Source organism: Rhinolophus ferrumequinum, chromosome 6 (genome assembly GCF_004115265.2).
Source record: "Rhinolophus ferrumequinum isolate MPI-CBG mRhiFer1 chromosome 6, mRhiFer1_v1.p, whole genome shotgun sequence".
NCBI classification, from domain to species: domain Eukaryota; kingdom Metazoa; phylum Chordata; class Mammalia; order Chiroptera; family Rhinolophidae; genus Rhinolophus; species Rhinolophus ferrumequinum.
In genome coordinates this window covers 27,090,155-27,110,630 of record NC_046289.1, presented here as the reverse complement: position 1 = coordinate 27,110,630, position 20,476 = coordinate 27,090,155, and the positions used below count along the sequence as shown (strand labels likewise).

At 42.3% G+C, this 20,476-nt stretch overlaps 1 protein-coding gene across 9 annotated transcripts in view; it reads right to left on the bottom strand.

Moving 5' to 3' along the window:
- Window positions 1-20,476, bottom strand: part of SLC8A3 (solute carrier family 8 member A3) — a 165,587-nt gene that overhangs the window by 114,098 nt on the left and 31,013 nt on the right. For 2 of the 9 annotated variants that reach the window (XM_033108228.1, XM_033108237.1), the window contains exons 1-2: window positions 9,434-9,566; window positions 8,259-8,396 (exon numbers count right to left, since the gene is read on the bottom strand). The gene's annotated coding sequence lies outside the window, so the exon portion shown is untranslated. Of the gene's footprint in view, window positions 1-7,348; window positions 8,200-8,258; window positions 8,397-9,433; window positions 9,578-11,008; window positions 11,264-20,476 lie in introns of those variants that run through there. The other 7 variants (XM_033108234.1, XM_033108236.1, XM_033108235.1 and 4 more) reach the window with 6 other exon arrangements.

The window sequence follows — 20,476 nt, the reverse complement described above, 5'->3', positions numbered from 1 at the left end:
TCTTTCTACCATAGCCCTCTCATTGGCACCTGACTTTTTCTCCACAGTGTGTGACATAATGATGACCAACATTTATAGTGTACCATTCATTCAACAAATATTAAGCAATACTACGTGCCAACAGTTTACAAAGGCCTTCTCACTCATATGATCTCATTTAATCCTGCTTGTGAGGATATTCATACAGATGAAGAAAACTGTGGCTCGGATAACTGCCAAGAGTTTCCATGCCAATAAATAATGGAGCCAGAACCAAAGCTTGGTCCTCTGGCTGCCAGAGGTGTCCTTCTACCAGGCTGGAAGGAGTGTCATGTCAGCAAGGACCAAGAGAAAACATTCCCTGCCACTGAAAGGAAATCAGGGCTGGGTCAGGGGAGTGAGAAGCCCAGGGCAGCTGAGGGGGCACTGTTTCTGCTCCTGCCTGTTCCCCAGAGAGAAGCATCTGGGCCCTATCTTTTGGGGTTCCCCATGGAGAGAGGGCTGACATCCTTCTGCCCCGTGACCCACCCATCAAGGGGAAGCTGGTGATTAGCTGCTTTTACGGCCCTTTCCCCCAGCTCATTCTCCAGGAGCCTGATTTATTTTAATACCATTTAATTTCTCTTAACTTTTAAATGTTGAAATATGGAATTAACTCATATTGTTGCCTGACTGAAGGAAAAATAGGCTCTGGCAAGCTGTGAAAGTCATCTCTCTGAAGTGTGCTACGGAATTCTCTTCTAGTATCAGCTCTGGGGGTGCTCTGCGTCCCCCTTCCACAAGAGGGTGTGAGGAGCAGATGCCTAGGATTTCCAGCAGATCTAGCCACTGTTTTTGCAGCTGTGTTTTCTCTCCCCACTTCTCTAATGAGTTCCCTCAAAGTTGACTCCCCCATTAATTCCTTCTGAGGGGCTGGAAGGCACAGGCTCAGGATGATTCTTCTGGTCTCATAGTGGGGGGGGGAGTACAGTGGTCTGGTAGGGGGTGGGCAGAGCCTCTGGAAAGCTGCTGAGCATAATGATTCTACAGAGACTCTCAATAGAACATACACGGCTCAAATACATCCTTCCTGGATGGAAAAGCAATGGTAGAAGTGCAGGAGTTGAGACAGGACTGGCTGGAGCATTTGAGGGCCGAGGGCATTGCCTGTCATTCTATGAATGCCCTGGAGTGTTGCAGTGGGACGTGACTCCACACAGAAGTGCCAACCTAGAGCCATCAGGGCACTCAACCAGCTCAGGGTGCCTCGCAGGCCAGACATCCAGACAGTAGAGTTGGCCGGTCATGTTGACCACTAGAGAGCCAATGTGACAACAGATACACTGGGGGCTTCAAACTACAGCTAGAAGGTTCTGAAATGAACGATACTTCAGCTAGAAGGTTCTGAAACGAAAGATACTGTCAGTACTAAAAATATTCTTAGCAGGAAGCAATCCACAGGGTATGGAACAAGCCTCACAATACAGAATTGTCAGGCCAGGGAGGTAGCTTAAAAGTCAACACATGCAACATAACCTTCTTTGATGGATAAGGAGTGTGAGGCCCGGGGCGCAGAAGTGGGTCATGCCTGTGGTTGTCATAAGTGACAAGAACCAAAATATACCTTTCTCACCACCAGTTCAATGCTGCTTCTGTTCCACAATGTTGCCTGCTCCTGGTTTGATTTTTGACTCCACCACAGCTTATTTTATGATGAATGGGTTAGACCCCCTTTTCTTGACCTTGTTTCACCTGCCTCAAAAGTGAGGCAGGTTACTCATTTACTAATTCATTCATTTTTCATTGAACACCCACTGTGTTTCAGGTATCATGCGACAGAGAGTAGAGGGAGAAAAAGCACTTGGTCCAGGAGGGGAGGTAAGTCACATGCAAAAAACAAAATAATCACACACAAACACACACACACACTTCAATAAGTATAAGGGCTTCATGAAAAACAGATGCTGTGTTATCAAAACTCAGAGGAAGGAAGCCTTCCCATCAGGAAGAGGCATTTGAATTGGACATTAAAGAACAGGTAGGGTTCTTAGAGAAAAGTAAACCACGAACAAAAGCACAGAAGAGGAAAGGACAAGTTTGTGCCCACATAGAAGGTGTAAAACGTGAGACTAGACATGAGTGGTACATCAGGCCATGGTGGAGCTGGACTGGCACAAGTAATGGGAGGCCCTTCAAAGGTTTTTGGTGTAGCAAAATGACCAGCCTAAAAGGGCGTTTTAGGAGAGGAATCTTGTCACAGGCATTAAAATGAATTGAAGGAGGAGGAGGTTAAGTTGGGAAGACGTTAGAAAGCTATTTGTCATAGTATCGTAGTAACTACTTTACACAGGTAGGTAAGGATTCAGTGGGAAAATCCACATAAAGCACTTTGCAACAGAGTAGCTGACAGGTGGTAAACACACACATGTTGGCTGCTTTAATAGTAGTAAATGTTATTATCTTTGCTATTATGTAAGAGGTTATCAGATCTGTACTTCTACAACGTAAGTATAGAGAAGAGGCGAGTGGACTTAACCAACATTAGCAATACTTGAAGGACCAGGGAAAGGAGTCAAAGATTAACTTGGGGATTTGGGAGCCAGGGTGACCGGAAGTTGGCTGGTGTCATCAATAGAAAAGTAGGAAGTCAGGAGGAACAGCTCCTTAGGACAAAGATGAGGTCAGTTTAGTGAAACGTCAACTTGAGTTGCTGGTGGGACATCCTATTGGAGACACTGTGAAAGTGGCTGGAAACAAGACACTGTGCTTTGAGAGCTAGAGTCATAGACTTGAACTATCCGCACTGGAGTAACAGCACAAACCATTGCAGAGACTGCTGAGGGCTAACGGACAAGAGGAAGATGGGGAGAAAGGAGAAAATATTGGAGAGGACATGGAAGAGGGACCACCTAGAGGATTAGCGGGACCCAGAGTGTTCAGTGTGACAGAAGCCAAGAGCAGAAAGTTTTAAGAGCTAATGGTCAATCTTACCTGATGGGGGTAAGTAGAGTGGGGAGCTATAGATAGACATCAGGAATAAGTTATATTTTGGGGAATGAGAAGTCCTTGGTGGATGAGACTTGGGCAGAAGGTGGGGAAAAACGGGAAAGCAAGGGGCTAAATGAATGAATGAGTGATGAGGAAATAGAGACAGATGATTACTCTAAAACTGCAAGAGTTTACTGAAAGCAAGATGGGAAGAGAGAATGATGGGGGTGGGAGGAACTGGACAAGTGATGCACTTTTTAGGATGGGTTTGTTGAGCATGCTTACAACTGGAGGGAGGGATTCAATGTTGAAGGAGAAAGAGCCCATGGCAAGTTGATGACGGCAGGGCACGGGTGACTCCAGGGCACTATGCAGGACGAAAAGGGAGATCTTTTTCACTCTGAAACTAGTGACAGGGAAGGATGAAGAACAAAGTGGGGAGGTCAGAGTGCAAAGGAAGAATATCAACCAAGCTCACACTCTCTGGCTTCATTCCCTAGGGCGAACACAGCAGTGTGGGACTATGAGGTCCTCTCCTCTCGAGTCATTTGGAAATTACCACATGGAAGCCGGGCAGGATTATTGTTTCCATTCTCACTTCTGGGTCCAGTCCCCACATGACCCAGCGTTCTTGCATACAACCAGGAAAGCACTATTTGTCATTCCAAATATCAACTCAGTCAGTGCTACTTGGGCCATTCCAAATTATATCCAGGATGAAATAGAGCTGTTTTCTTAGTAAACATGATTCTGTATACCATATCCAAATACCATTGATTCTGGAATTAGCCTTTATTCACTCTCCGTATTATCAAAAACTATCCATATACATACACATGAGATTCTTTCTATCTAGATGTCTTGCTCAGTGGTCTCTGTGGATCTAAATATAGATCTAAATCCTTACCCCTCCAGGCTTCTTCATCAGACCTTCCCCATGTTCTGGGGTTCTCCTTGCTTTGCAGCTCAGTAGGTCAGGAAGTATGTTTTACACCTGCTGGAGCCACTTTTCCTTTCCCCGGAGGTGCCCTGCCCAGTGTTGGATTTAGAGTACCCATTCAAAAACTAGATAGACAACCAAACATAAACCAATCTCATTAAAGAAAATAGTGGAACTTCTTCCTAGAAGGGCAGCTGTGGTTTGTATGCTAAAACAAAAAGAGGAAACCCCTGACCCCTCCCTCACCGGCGACCAGGGCAGTGATACACCCCAGTTTCTACCATAGCCTCCTAACTCCCTGCCTCTCTCTCTTCCTACAGTTTAGTCTCCACATACTATCTAAAATGCAAATCTGACCATACACTTCGGTACTACAAACCTTCCTAAGCCCCATTGGAAACTCAAAGGAAATCTTTAGCCCTGCAAGGTTTGGCCCCCAGAGTTTCTCCAAACTCATCTCCCCGAATTTTAGCCTCTGTCTTCAGTCATTTAAAGAGCTCTCATCCACTTTAAGCATTTACATACTGATGCCTTCACTCATAACACTTTCTCCCCACTCCTCCCCTCCCTGCTTTCACCAAAGCTAACTCCTACCCATCCTTTCTTTCTGGGATGAGCTGTCCCTAGGAGTCCTCCTCTAGAGAAGTGACCTTCCTATATTCCTCCATTGCACCTGGGATCTACTCTCCACTGAAAGGAATCACCTTATGTGGATGGTAATTGTCTGTTCACTAGTTGATTATCCGTGGTGGAATGAATGTATGTTTAGGAGGAAAGGGACCATTCTATTATTATTATCATTATTATTATTATTTGTCTCTGTACCTAGCAAATGCCAGACACAGTAGGTTGTTGCTGAACATTTATTGAATAAATAACTGGCTGAATAAATAACGAATGCTTTTTCTTCTGCAGTCCAATGTATTTCTGAACCCAATATTTGAAACTCTCGGCAAAGTCACCAGGCTTGAATGAAAAGGGAGTTCTCTTCTCTTCTGATCTGACCTTGGTAGCTTGAAAAGAAGCCAAGATGTGTGACACATTCCCCCAAATCCAGATTGTGGGCAATTCAGACAGGGGAACAATGCCCACAACAACTACTCATGGACAATACCAGAAACTATGCCCAGAGACTGTACCAGGGACTGCCTTACACAGGGACAGGGCAGGGTTAGGGTAACAAGACACTGCCTTAGCTTTAGGGTCCCAGCCTAGGGAGGAGCCCAGGGGAAAGGAATGTTTGTACAGGGTCAGTTGGATAAACCTCTCCTCCCTTCTCTGTCCAGAAGGCTGTGAAGGGCAGTGCAAGAGATGCTGAAGTGGAGATCAGAGGAGCAGGAGCAGAGAGGAGAGGTACCTCGTCCTTCTAAGCCCGTTCATTTAACCAACATTTACTGTGTGCCTATTCTATGCCAGGCACAGTGCTAGGCCCTGGGGATACAATGTGAACAAACTTACCATCTATCTGTCCTGCCTTCATGCAGCTTACTATCTACATGTGTGACTGGCATTATTCAATCACTTAAATAAACTTAAATGTGCATCTTTAAATTACTTCAAAATAACAGGTTCAGATTATGGGTATGTAAAATAGGGGGATCTGGCCTAGTCAGGGAAGGTATGAAACACTTCCTTAAGGAAGTAACCAATGAAGTAAGAACTGAAGGGGGAATAGGAGTACAGTAGACACAGACAGGGCTGGAGTTCGGGAGTGTTGGAAGAACAATAAAGAGTTCCAGGTAGAGGAAACTGCATGAACAGCATTCCTATTCTCATTAAGTTCAAGAGCCACTTCAACCAAATTCAGTTCTGTAGGCGCCATCTGCTTCTTCTCAACCCAATAACTATATTTTATTTCAAGAAAAATGAGGTTATTGAGTGGACTTTTGTGTGAGTACTGCCAATAGGAAAAAGAAATGTAGATTGCAGTGAGGGGCTGGGGTAATCAGCCCCCACCTAGCTACCCCAAGCTCTCTGATCATCAACCATCCTCATTTGAAGAACTGCAAGGCCTGTAGGGGCAAGTTGCTCTCAAACTTGGATCCAGTGAGGCTGGCAGAAGAAAGGGCCAGCGAGAGGCCAAGCGCCATACCACCGAGTGAAGTGATCCCCCTATTTCAGGAAGAGCACGGCCCAGCAGCTATATTTGAAAACCGAGGTAAACAAGAGCTAGCTCAAGTGGACGGGGCACAACAGCTGTGGAAGATTAATAACACAGGGCTGCAAGTCCCCAGGTTAGCACAGGCCCGAGGCTTCCTTCCCTCTCGGTGCCTCACCAGTAGGCCGGATGTGCTCCCGTAACTCACTCACAACTCCCTCCGCTTGGGGTGTTTTTTGCCCATCCAGGAGCTCCACGCCTTGCTCCCAGCTGCGGCCTGCGTTTTTGAAAACCTGTCCCCAGTTTCAATCCATCTGCCCGAGAAACCAAACAACCAAACGTTCTGGGTGTTTTAATCGTCAGAAGAGAGAGGAAATACGGGGGGAAAGGCGGGCAGCAAATGAGTAACTTGAAGGCACTGCAGCAAAGAGGTTTGTCTATTTAAAAATAAAACAGTGAGTAAGGACCGAAAGCTGCTTTTCCCCTCCGGGAGCAAATAGCTTTATCTCCCCCAGTGGCTCGAGTCCTCAGGGCAGGGCAGGCAGAGTCTGCTGGAGCAGCTCCGTCCTCTGAATGAGGGCGTGTGAGCGTGTAAGTGTGTAAGTAAGTGTGTGTGTGTGTGTGTGTGTGTGTGTATGTGGTGTGTGAGTGGGGGGGGGGGGGGGGGTCGGCGCGCGGGGTAGGGGGGTAGTTACATCCCCCGCTTCTTGCCACCTGGCCCCAGACTGCGCAGAGCAACGCGGTCTGGAGAGCACGGAACAGGAGAAACCCTCCTCCCCGCCCCTTGGCCGCCGCGGGCTGATGCGCTGGGGCTGCAGTTCCCGACCCGCGGCGGCGGCGTCCGGACGTTGGGGTGCGCGCGTGCCTGTGCGCACGCGGGCGCGCGCCTAGTGAAAACCCGCTGCCCTCCTAGTCCCCACACCCGGTGGGCACTCACAGCCCAGGAGCACAACACGCCCTGGCACAGCCAGCGGACACATGCATCCGGCACGCCACACAGCAGTCAGCCTCCCCGATGCGCACCCGCCGCTAGCCGAGCAAACCCGCGACCCGACTGCACATACATGCCCAGGCATCTCTTTCTGCGCCCGCCCCACCAACCCCCTGCGAGACACTCACTCTGCCAGAACGCAACACCCTCCCTCCAGAACCGCATACACCACGTAGACTTTCCAGGGCACCCTCCCCCCACCTCTTCAGACACTAAGCCCTCAGGAAGGCAGTTTATATTAACGATCCTGAGAAATAACTTAATGGACACCATTATTCACAACTAGGAACCCTCTTGGGGAACACCCCCAGGCCCCCAACCTCAGCCTCCCTCCTCTCGGCCGCCCGCTGAGGGGGAAGGGCAGGAGGCTCACCTCATTACTCACCGTTTCCTCTCGGGCTCCCGAGCGGAGAGGGCAAGTGAGGTGGTGAGGTAGGTGCGCGAAGCCCCCGCCACCTGGCTTCTCAGCGGCCGCCGCGGCTCATGGCCCCCGCGGGCTGCCCGCCGGCCGCAGCCGCGTCGGGGGCATGTCAGTCCGTCGCTGCCCGCCGGTTGTGGGCTCGCAGCTAGCAGGGAGCTGCGGGGAAGCGCATCTGGAGCGCGAGGGCTGGGGCCAGGGCGGGGGGTGGGGCCTCGGAAGGGGTCCCTCGGCGCCGGTTTTAGGAGCAGAGAAAACCTGCCCGAAGACCCCCGGAAATCCCTGACCGGGGGAACGGACTCGGGACTAAGCCCGGGAGAGACCCGGAGTCCCGGCCGCCGGGAGCGGGGGGATCCCTGCCGGGAGGGGCAGAAAGGCGAGCAGCCCGGCGCGCCCTGGCGGCTCTGAGGGACCCCGGCTTGCAGTGGCTTCGCGGGGGCTTTCCCGGGGCTGCGAGAGCGCCGGCTCAACGCCTCGCACGCCGTCACCGCGGGCGACGTCTCGGCCTCGCCGCGCGCGGAGGGGCTGGTTTCTGGGCGAGCCGAGAGCTTTGCCCACTAAGCTGCAGCAAGAAGCCAAATCAAAAAGCCAATCTCCAAGCCTCCAAACCGAACGTCACCCTATCAGCTGGGAGAGAGCGAGGTGCACGGAATGACAAGCCGCGCGTATTTATCTTCGCCCGCAGATGGGGGGAGTTTTCAGATCAGCAGCGGGGAAGTGGAGCCGGCACCTCCTGGAGTCCAGAGAGACCCGAGTACCGAATGCAGACCAAACCCCTAGCCGGCGGCCACCCACCCAATCGTTGGAGCCTGGCTCCGGGCGCCGGCCGGCCAGCGGCAATTCCAAGACCGCGGCACGTCCTGACCTGGATTCCGCGGAGTCCGGAGCTCCCGGGCAGCAGGCGGGGAGGGCGGGCAGGAGGGCGCGCGGCACCGGCACCGACACCCCTTGTCCTCAGGAGACGCCGCCTGCAATTCCGAAACTGAGTCTCCACCAAACACATCTGTGGGTTTTAAATATAGCAGGGGACGATTACCCAGGCAGGGTCCACCCAGGCCTAGGGGAGGGGTTGAGGGGGAAGGAGGTTGGCAGTGGAGGGAAAATAAAACTCCCTTTTTTCCCCCCTCTTTTTTTCTTCTGTTCTTGGTGCAGAACTCTGTCATTTTCTCAACCCAAATCAAACAACAGCTTGTGAGAGACGCTTGGGTGAGCACTGGTATGTTGGTTTTAGGTTTTTAAGGCTAAAAATAAGAGGGGGCTGTCTCCCAAATTGCTGCTTACTCTGGGCCTGGAGTCTGGAAGAGAGATGGTCCTTTGATGCAGTAGCAGAACTAGGGTTTGGGGCTTGGCTCAGGCGAAGTGTACACATGTAGTCTTAAATCAGATGACTGTAATTTCTGCTATATTTGTCTGGCTGGGTCCTGGAGGCATGAGAGGTGGGCAGGCCTCTCCTAAGAAAGGGGTTTCGCATTCCCTAGTTTATCCATGGCATTAGGCAGATCTAAAATGATCCTGGTGGCTGGCCTTTTGTAAAGACACCAGTGTAGATTCTGGGACAGAATGTAAGGGTGGGAAGTTGTTCCTCTCCAGCCTCTGCTGCCTAAAGCCAAATATGAGGGGCCAACAAAATAATGCTTAGCAAGTATCAGCACCTTCTTAGGGCCAGGCGCCCTGCTAATGAATGTGTTCATTGCTAAAGGCAGAGGGACTTGTGTGGGTTCTCTGAATTCTAGATAAACTGAAACAACAAAACCCAACTCTGCATTCCGAGCCTCCATGTCCTCACCTATAAAATGAGAACAATAATAATAATACTCATCCCATGGAGTTGTGAGGATTCAGTGAGATTACAGTTTCTGGTATAATTCCCAAATGTTAATACAGTATGTTAATTTTCTTTCTCCTCCCAACCCTGCTTCTCTCCCACTGTAAGTTCTACAACTGATTTTTCTCTTTGAACATTAGAGTATCACTTTCCTTTCCCTCCCCCCCACTAAATGCATGCAGGGATGAAAGACAGTGAATTTGATGACAACCTACCTTCCGTTTCTGCCATTATTTATTCCTTTATTTCTGGTTGTGCTACAAGTCAAGGAGATTTTCACAGAAAAGCCAGCAAGCAAGATATTTATCATCAGCATTAGGAACAAGAGCCACAAACTTCATTTTCAAGCTGGGAGGAAACTTGGAATGAAAGTGAGGAGATTTGATCCAATCACAGAACTCAGCAAGGGACAGAATCTGTTATGAGCTGAACTGTGCCCTCCTCCCCCACGTCCCCAAGTATATATCAAAGCAGTAACCTCCAGTACCTCAGAATGTGGCTGCAAAGAGGTAATTAAAGTGGGGGCCATTAGGGATGGGCCCTAATTGAATGATTTGGTGTCCTTATAAGAAGAGATTAGAGCACAGACAGAGGGAAGACCATGTGAAAACAGCAAGAAGGCAGCCATCTACAAGCCGAGAGCCTTCAGAAGAAACCAAACCTGCTGACTCCTTGATGTGTGAGAAAATAAAGTTCTAGCCTCCAGAGTGTGAGAAAATAAAGTTCTGTTGTTTAAGCCACCCAGTTGGTGGTATTTTGTGATGGCAGCCCTAGCAAACTAATACAGAATCCAAGTATTCTGGCTGATTCTGTGAGTCCTTGTTATATTCCAACTTCAAGGAGTTACCTAGGGTTATTTGGAACCTTGCAGCATCCTGGATTTTACAATTTAACAAAAGGGAAGCAAGGAAAGCAGCTTTATAGAATGCCTGCTATGACACCGTGCTATGTGTTTTTACATGTGTTATTTCACTCAATAAATATTTTGTTGGGTGCCACGTACTACCGTGTTTCCCAGAAAATAAGATCGGGTCTTATATTAAAGTTTGCTCCAAAAGACGCATTAGGGCTTATATTCAGGGGATGTCATCCTTAAAAATCATGCTAGGCCTTATTTTCCGGTTAGGTCTTATTTTCGGGGAAACACGCATTCTAAGTGCTGGGGACACAGCTGTAAACAATGAAGATAAAAATTCCTGCCCTTTAGAACATAGGAACCTATGTTCTAAAGGAAGGGACTGATGATAAAAAAATAAAATACAGGGGCATGTTAAGTGGTAAGTGCTATGGGGAAAAAATGAAGAGAGAAGGATAAGGAGGATAAGGACAGCTGAGGAAGGGAGGGGAAATTGTTAGACTTTTTAATTAAAGAGAGTTGGGGAGTTTGTTCTGGAAGCTTCACTGAGAAAGTGATGGTTGAGTAAGAACCCAAAGGAGATGGGGGAGGGAACCATGCTGATGCCTGAAAGAAGGCAGTTCCAGAACAGCAACTGCCAAGGCCCTCAAATAGGAGTATATCAGACCTGTTCAGGAAAAATTATTTTATTTAGAACTCACCTCCACACAGAGAAGAGCATATTACACCTTTATCTAGAGAAGAAGAAATCTCAGATGGGTAAAGTGACTCCCATTAAGGTAATACAGACAGGAAGTAGTAAAACCCTTCTTTCTCCAGAGGCTGCCAGTTGATGGGGCTGATGGAATGAATAGTTAAGAACCGGCCATGTAATAATAATGATAATAATAACAGAACATGCCATGTGGCTTCTCAGTTATTCCCCATTACTTACCGTTATTATGTCCCAGGACTCCATAAGTTGGTGCCTCTGCAAACGTGGGGCCTCAGGTACTTCCCAAGCAGCAGCCCTGCCTGCTTTTGCTACTACCATTCGCTCTTCATTCCACACAAGCCATAGTGTTACTGTTCACAGGTGCCGCTGTACCCAGGTGCCAGCATTTCACGGCCCTAGGACTGTATAATCTGACAGCAGTTAAGAAGAGGCAGGAGCAGACAATCAAGTTGAAGTTTACATTCTGGAGCAGCTCTGTAGGGGAGACAAAAGTTTCATAAGCAAAGTTTGATATTAGGGTAGTTTAATGAGACATAATTCCTCCCTGTGGGTTATATCATTTTTAACCTTATAACTTTTATTTCCAAAATTTGTCATTTAGTTATTTTCCTATTTTTCTTTAATAAAATTGTTTGTTCAAGTAGAACATATACAGACAAGTGCACGAGTCATTAAGTATAAACTCAAAGAATTTTCACAAACTGAATACATTTCACTTAATCATCACCCAGAGCAATAAGTCTACCAGTGTCCTATATACTCTGATGCCCTGACAAGTCACACTTCCTCCTCCTCTTCAAAGGTAACTGCTTTCTTGACTTCTAAAACCATTTCTTGATGTGATTTTGAACTTCATGTAAATGGAAGCATAAAATGTATCATTGTGTCTGCTCAACATTATATTTGTAAGATTTATCCATATTGTGTGTAATAACAGTTTAAATTTCATTGCTGTAGTGTTCCCACTGAATGAATATGCCACAACTTCTCATTCGGCTCTTGATCGACAGCTAAGTTGTTTCCAATTTTTTATTATTTTGAATAATGCTACTATAAACATTTGCATACATGTGTTCTGCTTCACACATGTACTCACTTCTCTTGGGTATATACCTAGGAATGGACTCGCTGGTTCAAAAGTTTTGTGAATCTGCAGTTTTAATTAATAATGACATTTTTCAGTTGTTTGTACACTGAATCTACACTTCCCCTCTCCAGCAGTGTTGCACTACATTCTTAGCAACACTTAGTATTGTCAATCTATTTAATTTTACCCATTCTGGTGGGTGTGTATTTAATTTGTGATTTGCATTTGCATTTTATTAGTGACTTTTAAAGTGGGAACTTTTTCATACATGTATTGGCTTTTGGATATCCTCTTTTGTTAAGTGTCTGTTCAAGTCTGTTGCTTATTTTTCTATGAGGTTGTCTGTCTTTTTCTTATTGACCTGTGAAGGTTCTTTACATATTCTGGATATGAGACCTTTGTTGTTACATGCATTGCAAATATCTTCTTTTCATTGGAGAAGATATTGGCTTGCCTTTTCATTCTCTTAATTATGTCTTTTGATGAATAAAAATTCTTAACTTTCATATAATACATTTATCATTTTTTTCTTTATCCCAAGTGCTTTATGATTCCTGTTCCTTTGTGTATCCATGGTCATTAAGATATTTTTCTTTGTTAGCTTCTACAATTCTTAGTTTTTAATCTTTCAAATTTAGATCTAGAATTCTCCTGGAATTTCATTTTTGTATTTAATTTTAAGTAGGGGTGAAATTTCATTTTTTTTCATATGGATATACAAATGACCCAGTACAATTTGTTAAAAAGAGATCATTTCACCTGCAATATCACATTTGATATAAACCAAGTATTTGTGTATGTATGGGTCTGTTTATGAACTCTATTCTGTTTTATTGGTTTATTTTTCTATTATCTTATTCACATCCTACAGTCTCAATTACTGTAGCTTATAAGGAATCTTGACATCTAATAGAATGTTTTTGCTTTGTTCTTCTTCATGAGCATCTTGGTTATTCTTGGCCCTTTTCAGTTACACATAAATTTTAGAATCAGCTTGTCAGATTTCACAAAAATGCCTGCTGGGATTTTAATTAAGATTGCACTGAATCTATAAATCAATTTGAAGAGAATTGACATCTTTACAATATTGAGTCTTTTGACCCATGAACATAAATTATGTATTTATTTAGATTGTCTTTAATTTCTCCCAATACTGCTTTAAATTTTTCAATGTATAGGTCTTGCACATATTTCTTTAGATTTATTCCTAGGTATTTAGGTTTTGTGATGCCAAGTAAATGGTACTGTTTTCTTTTTGTTGTCAAACAAAATTTCATGTTAAATTGTTTTTTATGGTAAATAAAAATACAATTGATTTTTCTATACTGACTTTGTATATAGTGATATTGCTAAATTTACTTTTAATTCTAATAGTTTATTTGTAGTTTTTGTTTGTTCATTTTTCTCATATATCACCATGTTTGAAAATTTCTTCCTTTCAAATTCTTTTTTATTTCTTTGTACTGCTAGCATCTCAAATACAATGATAAATAGAAGTGGACATGGTGAGAATCTGTTTCTTTTTTTATCTTAATGGAAATGCTTTCAACATTTTCCCATTAAATACGATGTTTGCTATATATTCTCTATAGGAAATCTTTATGATATTAAGGAAGTTCTCTTTAATTTCTAGTTCCTTAAGTTTTTTTTTAATCATAAACTTGTATTGAATATTATTATCAAATGCGTTCTTTGCATCTATTGAGATGATTATGAAGAGTTTTCTTACTCTGGTAAATTAAATAAAGTGGTAAATTACGTAGACTCATTTTTTTAATGTTAAACTAAGTTTACATTCCTGAAATAAAGTTATATTGGTTTTGATGTACTATCCTTTTATGTGTTTACTGGATTTGGTTTGCTTATACTGTATTACGATTTCTGTATTTATATTCATGATAGAAACTGGTCTGTAATCTTCTGTTCTTGTAATGTTCTTGTCAGATTTTGGTATCAAGGTTTTTCTGACCTCATCAAATATGTTGGGAAGTATTTCTTCTCTATTTTCTGGAAGAGTCTGTGTGACTTTGGTAAAGTGAATCTGGGACTGGAGTTTTTTTTATGTGAAAGCATTTTCTAATTAGGTATTCAAGTTCTTTAATAAATTATATTAGCTTTCTATGGCTGCTGTGACAAATTACAACAAATTTAGTGGCTTAAAACAATGTCAGTTTATTATCTTACAGTTCTGAAGGATAGAAGTCAAATATGGTTCTCAGTGGCATGGCAGGGCTGCATTTCTTTTTTGTGGCTCTACGGGAGAATCCTTTTCTTTGCTTTTCCAGCTTCCTAAGGTGACTCACTTGACTCATGACCCTTTTCTTCCATCTTCAAAGCCAGCAACATTGCATCTTTCCGATCGTTCTTTTTGTAGTCACATCTTTCCCTCACTGCAAGTGGGAAAGGTTCTCTGCTTTTAAAGACCCATGGTGATTAGAATGGGCCTACCTGGATAATCCAAAATAATCTCTTTATATCAAGGTCCTTAATTTAATCACATCTGCAAAGGCCCTTTTGCTATATAAAGCAACATTATTCAAAAGTTCCAAGGATTAGGACTTCGGCACCTGTGGGGGGACATTATTCTGTCTACTGCACAGACATTTTAGTTAAATTTAACATACATTTAGATTTTCTATTTCTTCTTATTTCAGCGTAAGTTGTGTTTTTTAAGGAATTACTCCACTTCATATACATTGTCAAATTTATTGGGATAATGTTTTCATAATATGCTCTTTTAATGTTTTTTCTATTAGTTTCAGGTGTACAAAACAATGTAATAGTTAGACATTTGTCATTTATACTCCTCACAAAATGATAACACCCCCTCCCCCAATCTACTAACCCTCTGACATTGCATACAGCCGTTACATTTCCACTGTCTCTATTCCTAATGCTGTACTCCACTTCCTGTGAATATATATATATATATATATAATTATAGTTGACATTCATTATTATTCAGCTTCAGCTTCAGGTGTACAGTTCAGTGATCAGGCATCTACACCATCCGTGAAGTGGTCTCCCTAATAAGACAAGTGTCCATCGGATACCCTACAAAATCTTTACAATATTATTGACTATATTCCCCAAACTGACTTTCATATCCCTGTGGCCATCTTGTGGTTACCAATTGTGCTTTCTAATCCCCTCACCTCTCCCTCATCCCCACCCCCCTCCCATCTAGCAATCCTCAGTTTTTCCTTTATGTCTCTGAGACTGTTTCTCATTTGTTCGTTTGTTTATTCTTTTCTTTAGATTCCACATATAAGTGAGATCATATGGTATTTGTCTTTCTCTGTCTGACTTATTTCACTTAGTATAATGTTCTCTAGGTCCATCCTTATAGTTGCAAATGGTAAGATTCCATTCTTCCTTATGGCCAAGTAATACTCCATTGTATAAATGAAAACCACAGTTTCTTAATCCAGTCGTCTACCAATGGGCATTTCGATTGTTTCCATGTATTGGCTATTGTGTATAGTGCTGCAATAAACATAGGGGTGCATACATTTTTTCAAATTAGAGTTTTGGATTTCTCCCGATAGATACCTAGGAGTGGAATTGCTGGGTCATAAGGTAGTTTCCATTTTCAGTTTTTTGAGATAACCTCCATACTGATTTCCATAGTGGCTGCACCAATCTGCAATCCCACCAACAGTGCACAAGCATTCCCTTTTCTCCACATCCTCGCCAGCACTTGTTTGATTTATTGATGATAGCCATTTTAACTGGAGTGAGGTGGTATTTCATTGTGGTTTTTATTTGCATTTCTCTACTGATTAGTGAAGTTGAGCATTTTTTCACATGTCTATTTGCCATCTGTATGTCCTCTTTAGAAAAATGTCTTTTCATGTCCTCTGCCCATTTTTTAATTGGGTTATTTGTTTTTTTTGGAGTTGAGTTTTTTAATAAATTTTGGATATTAACCCCTTATCGGATATGTCATTGACAGATGTCTTCTCCCATTCAGTAGGATTCCTTTTTGTTTTATTGATGGTTTCCTTTGCTGTGAAAAAACTTTTTAGTTTGATGTAATCCCATGTTTATTTTTTCTCTTACTTTTCTTGCCTGAGGGGATATATCAATAAAAATATTACTCCAGGTAATATCTGTAAACTTTCTTCCTATATTTTCTTCTAGGAGTTTTATGGTTTCAGATCTTACATTTAAGTCTTTAATCCATTTTGAATTTACTCTTGTATATGGTGTAAGGAGGTGGTCCAGCTTCATTTTTTTGCATGTGTTTGTCCAGTTTTCCCAGCACCATTTATTGAATAGACTGTCTTTACCCCACCGTAAATTCTTGCTTCCATTGTCATAGATTAAATGACCATATAGGCCTGGATTTATTTCTGGGCTTTCTATTCTGTTCCATTGATCTATTTGTCTGTTTTTATGCCACTTTCGTGCTGTTTTGAATATTGTAGCCTTGTAGTATAATTTGATGTCAGGTATCGTTATACCTCCCACTTGGTTCTTATTTCTCAAGATTGCCAAGGCTATCCGGGGTCTTTTATGGTCCCATATAAATTTTAGGATTATATCTTCTATTTCTGTGAAATATGTCCTTGGTAGTATGATAGGAATTGTGTTGAATATGTATATTGCTTTAGGCAGTATGGACATTTTAACGATATTAATTCTTCCTATCCATGAGCATGGTATGTGTTTCCATCTATTTGTATTTTCTTTAATTTCTCTCTTCAGTGTCTTATAATTTTCTGAGTACAGGTCTTTTGCTTCTTTGGTTAAATTTATTCCTAGGTATTTGATAGTCTTTGAAGCAATTGTAAATGGGACTGTTTTCTTAATTTCTCTTTCTGATATTTTATTATTGGTATATACAAATGCAACTGATTTCTGAATATTAATTTTGTATCCTGCTACTTTACTAAATTTATTTATCAGTTCTAATAGTTTTTTGGTGGAGTCTTTAGGGTTCTTTATATATAGTATCATGTCACCTGCATATAACGACAGCTTTACTTCCTCCTTACCAATATGGATGCCTTTTATTCCTTTTTTTTTTATCTGATTGCTGTGGCTAGAACTTCCAGCACTATGTTGAATAGAAGCAGAGATAGTGGGCAACCTTGCCTTGTTACTGATCTTATGGGGAATGATTTTAGCTTTTTCCCATTGAGTATGATGTTTGCTGTGGTTTTATCATATATGGCCTTTATTATGTTTTGATATGGCCCCTCTATTCCCACTTTCTTAGGAGTTTTTATCATAAATGCTTTTATCTCAAATGCTTTTTCTGCATCTATTGATATGATCATATGATTTTTATTTTTCATTTTGTTAATGTGGTGTATCACATTAATTGATTTGCGGATGTTGAACCAACCTTGCATACCAGGAATGAATCCCACTTGATCATGGTGTATGATCTTTTTAATGTATTGCTGAATTCTGTTGGCTAATATTTTGTTGGGGATTTTTGTGTCTATGTTCATGAGGGATATCGGCCTATCCCTGTAGTTTTCTTTTTTTGTGGTGTCTTTGTCTGATTTGGGGATCAGGGTGATAGTGGCCTCATAAAAAGCGTTTGGGAGCCTTTCCTCCTTCTGGATTTTTTGGAATAGTTTGAGGAGAATACGTGATAATCCTTTTTTGAATGTTTTGTAAAATTCACCTGTAAAGCCGTCTGTTCCAGGGCTTTTGTTTGTTGGGAGCTTGTTGATTACTGATTAAATTTCCCTGGTAGTAATCAGTCTATTCATGTTTTCCATTTCTTCTTGAGTTAGCCTTGGAAGGTTGTATTCTTGTAGAAAATTGTTCATTTCTTCCAGATTGTCTAATTTGTTGGCATATAGTTGCTCATAGTAATTTCTTAAAATTTTTTGTATTTCTGTGGTGTCTGTTGTCACTTCCCTTCTTTCATTTCTGATTTTATTAACTTGGGTCCTCTCTCTCTTTTTTTTGATGAGTCTGGCTAAACGTTTGTCGATTTTGTTTATCTTCTCTAAAGACCAGCTCTTGGATTCATTGATCTTTTGTATTGTTTTTTGGTCTCTATTTCATTTATTTCTGTTCTGATCTTTATTATCTCCTTCCCTGTACTCCCTTTGGGATTATTTTGCTGTTCTTTTTCCAGATTCTGTAAGTGTAAGGATAAACTGTTGATTTGTGATTTTTCTTATTTCTTTAGGTAGGCCTGCATTGCTACGAATTTCCCTCTTAGGACTGCTTTCATTGCATCCCATAGATTTTGGATTGTTGTGCTTTCATTTTCGTTTGTTTCGAGATATCTTTTGACTTCTTCCTTGATCTCATTGTTGACCCATTCATTATTTAGTAACATGTTATTCAGCATCCATGTATTTGTATGTCTTCCAGTTTTTTTTTTTTCCTGTAGTGGATTTCTAATTTCATAGCACTGCGGTCAGAGAAGACAAATAGTATGATTTCAATTTTCTTAAATTTATCGAGACTTGTTTTGTGGCCTAACGTGTGGTCTATCTTGGAAAATGTTCCATGTGCGCTTGAGAAGAACATGTATTCTGCAGCTTTGGGGTGAAATACTCTGAAAATATTGATTAAATCCAACTGGTCTAATGTGTCATTTAAGGCCTCTGTTTCCATATTTAAGTCTGGAAGACCTGTCCTTTGTTGTCAGAGGTGTGTTGAAGTCCCCTACTATGATAGTGTTACTGTTGATCTCTGTCTTTATGTCAGTCTATATCTGTTTTATATATTTAGGTGCTCCTATGTTGGGTGCATAGATGTTTACTGGGGTTATGTCCTCTTGTCGGATCAATCCCTTTATTATTATGTAGTGCCTGTCTTTGTCTTTTAATATATTCATTTTAAAGTGTATTTTGTCAGACATTAAGTACTGCTACTCCAGCTTTTTTGTCATTTCCATTTGCATGAAATATCTTACTTCAACCCTTCACTTTCAGCCTGTATGTGACTTTTGATCTGAAGTGAGTCTCTTATATAAAGCACATGCAAGGGTCTTGTTTTCTTATCCACTTAGCCACCCTATGTCTTTTGATTGGAGCATTTAATCCATTTACATTTAAAGTGATTATTAATAGGTACATAATTATTGCCATTTTGTTATTTCAGTTAGATTGTTTTCATCTTTCTTCTGCTTACAGAAGCCCTTTTAATATTTCTTGCAATGCTGGCTTGGTGGTAATGAATTCATTTAGCTTATTCTTTTCTGGGAAGCTCTTTATCTCTCCTTCAATTTTAAATGATAGCCTTGCTGGATAAAGCCATCTAGGTTGTAGGCCTTTCTTTTTCATCACTTTGAATACCTTTTGCCACTCCCTTTTGGCCTGCAAAGCTTCTGTAGAAAAGTCATTTGATAGTCTTATAGGAGTTCCCTTGTATGTAACCCGCTGTCTTTTGCTGCTTTTAGGATTCTCTTTGTCTTTAACGTCTGCCATTTTAACTATGTGTCTTGGTGTGGACCTGTTTGGGTTCATCCTGGTTGGAACTCTCTGCACTTCCTGGGCTTGTATGTCAGTTTCCTTCACCAGGTTAGGGAAGTTTTCGGTCATTATTACTTCAACTATGTTCTCGATCCCATGCTCCCTCTTTTCACCTTCTGATATTCCTGTAATGTGCATGTTGTTGTGCTCGATGCTATCCCAGAGGTCTCTTAAACAATTTTGTTTTTTATTCTTTTTCCTTTTTGTTGTTCCACTTAGGTGATCTCTGCTAACTTGTCTTCTAAGTCGCTGATTCGACCCGCTGCCTCATTTAACCTACTGGTAATTCCTTCAAGTGTGTTATTTATTTCAGTTATTGTATTTTTTAGTTCTAACTGGTTGTTCATTATGATTTCTCTATCCTTCGTTATGTCGTCGCTAAGCTCCTTAAACATTCTTATCATCAGTGTTCTGAACTCTGTCTCTGATAGGTTAGTTACCTCTATTTCATTTGGTCCTAATTCTGGGATTTTCTTCTGCTCTTTTATTTGGGACATGTTTCTTTGTTTCTCCATTCCAGCTGACTCTCTGTGTTTGCTTTGATGTGTTAGGTAGATCCCTTAGGGTTCTTGGTCTTTGCTGGGTGATCTTATGTAGTATATGTCCTTTATATTTGACTTGCACCACTTCCCTCCTGTGCGTGTGCTCCAAAGGTGACCCTTGTGTTGTGTATATTGTCCTGTTAAAGTTGAGCTTTAATTGCTTTTGGCTTGTCAGTAGGTGGGATTGACTCCTAGGCTGACTAGTTGTGAGACTTGGCTCTGCCCACAGTGGATGATCTTCTGCGTGAGGGTTGACCGCTCAAATGAGGCTTGGCCCGTATGGTCTCTTGTGCCTGTAGAGAATTCCCTCTGAGTGTGTCACTTATATGTCAAACCCGGTAATACTCTGGTTTGGTCTGGAGTTGGCCTCTGGGTGTGTTGAGTTGGGCTGGGCCCTGGTGCAGGGTAATTTCAGAGCAAAGCAAATCACCAAGCACCACCACCATCATTATCACAACAACTAAAAAAAAACCACATACACTCACATGTAAAAACAACCGATAACCCACACTCAACACAGGCAAAAATATCAAAAATACAAACAAAAAAAAGCAGTGCCAGTCTTGGCTTAAGCCCATCAAGTAATTTCCAGGCTGTCCTCTACTGT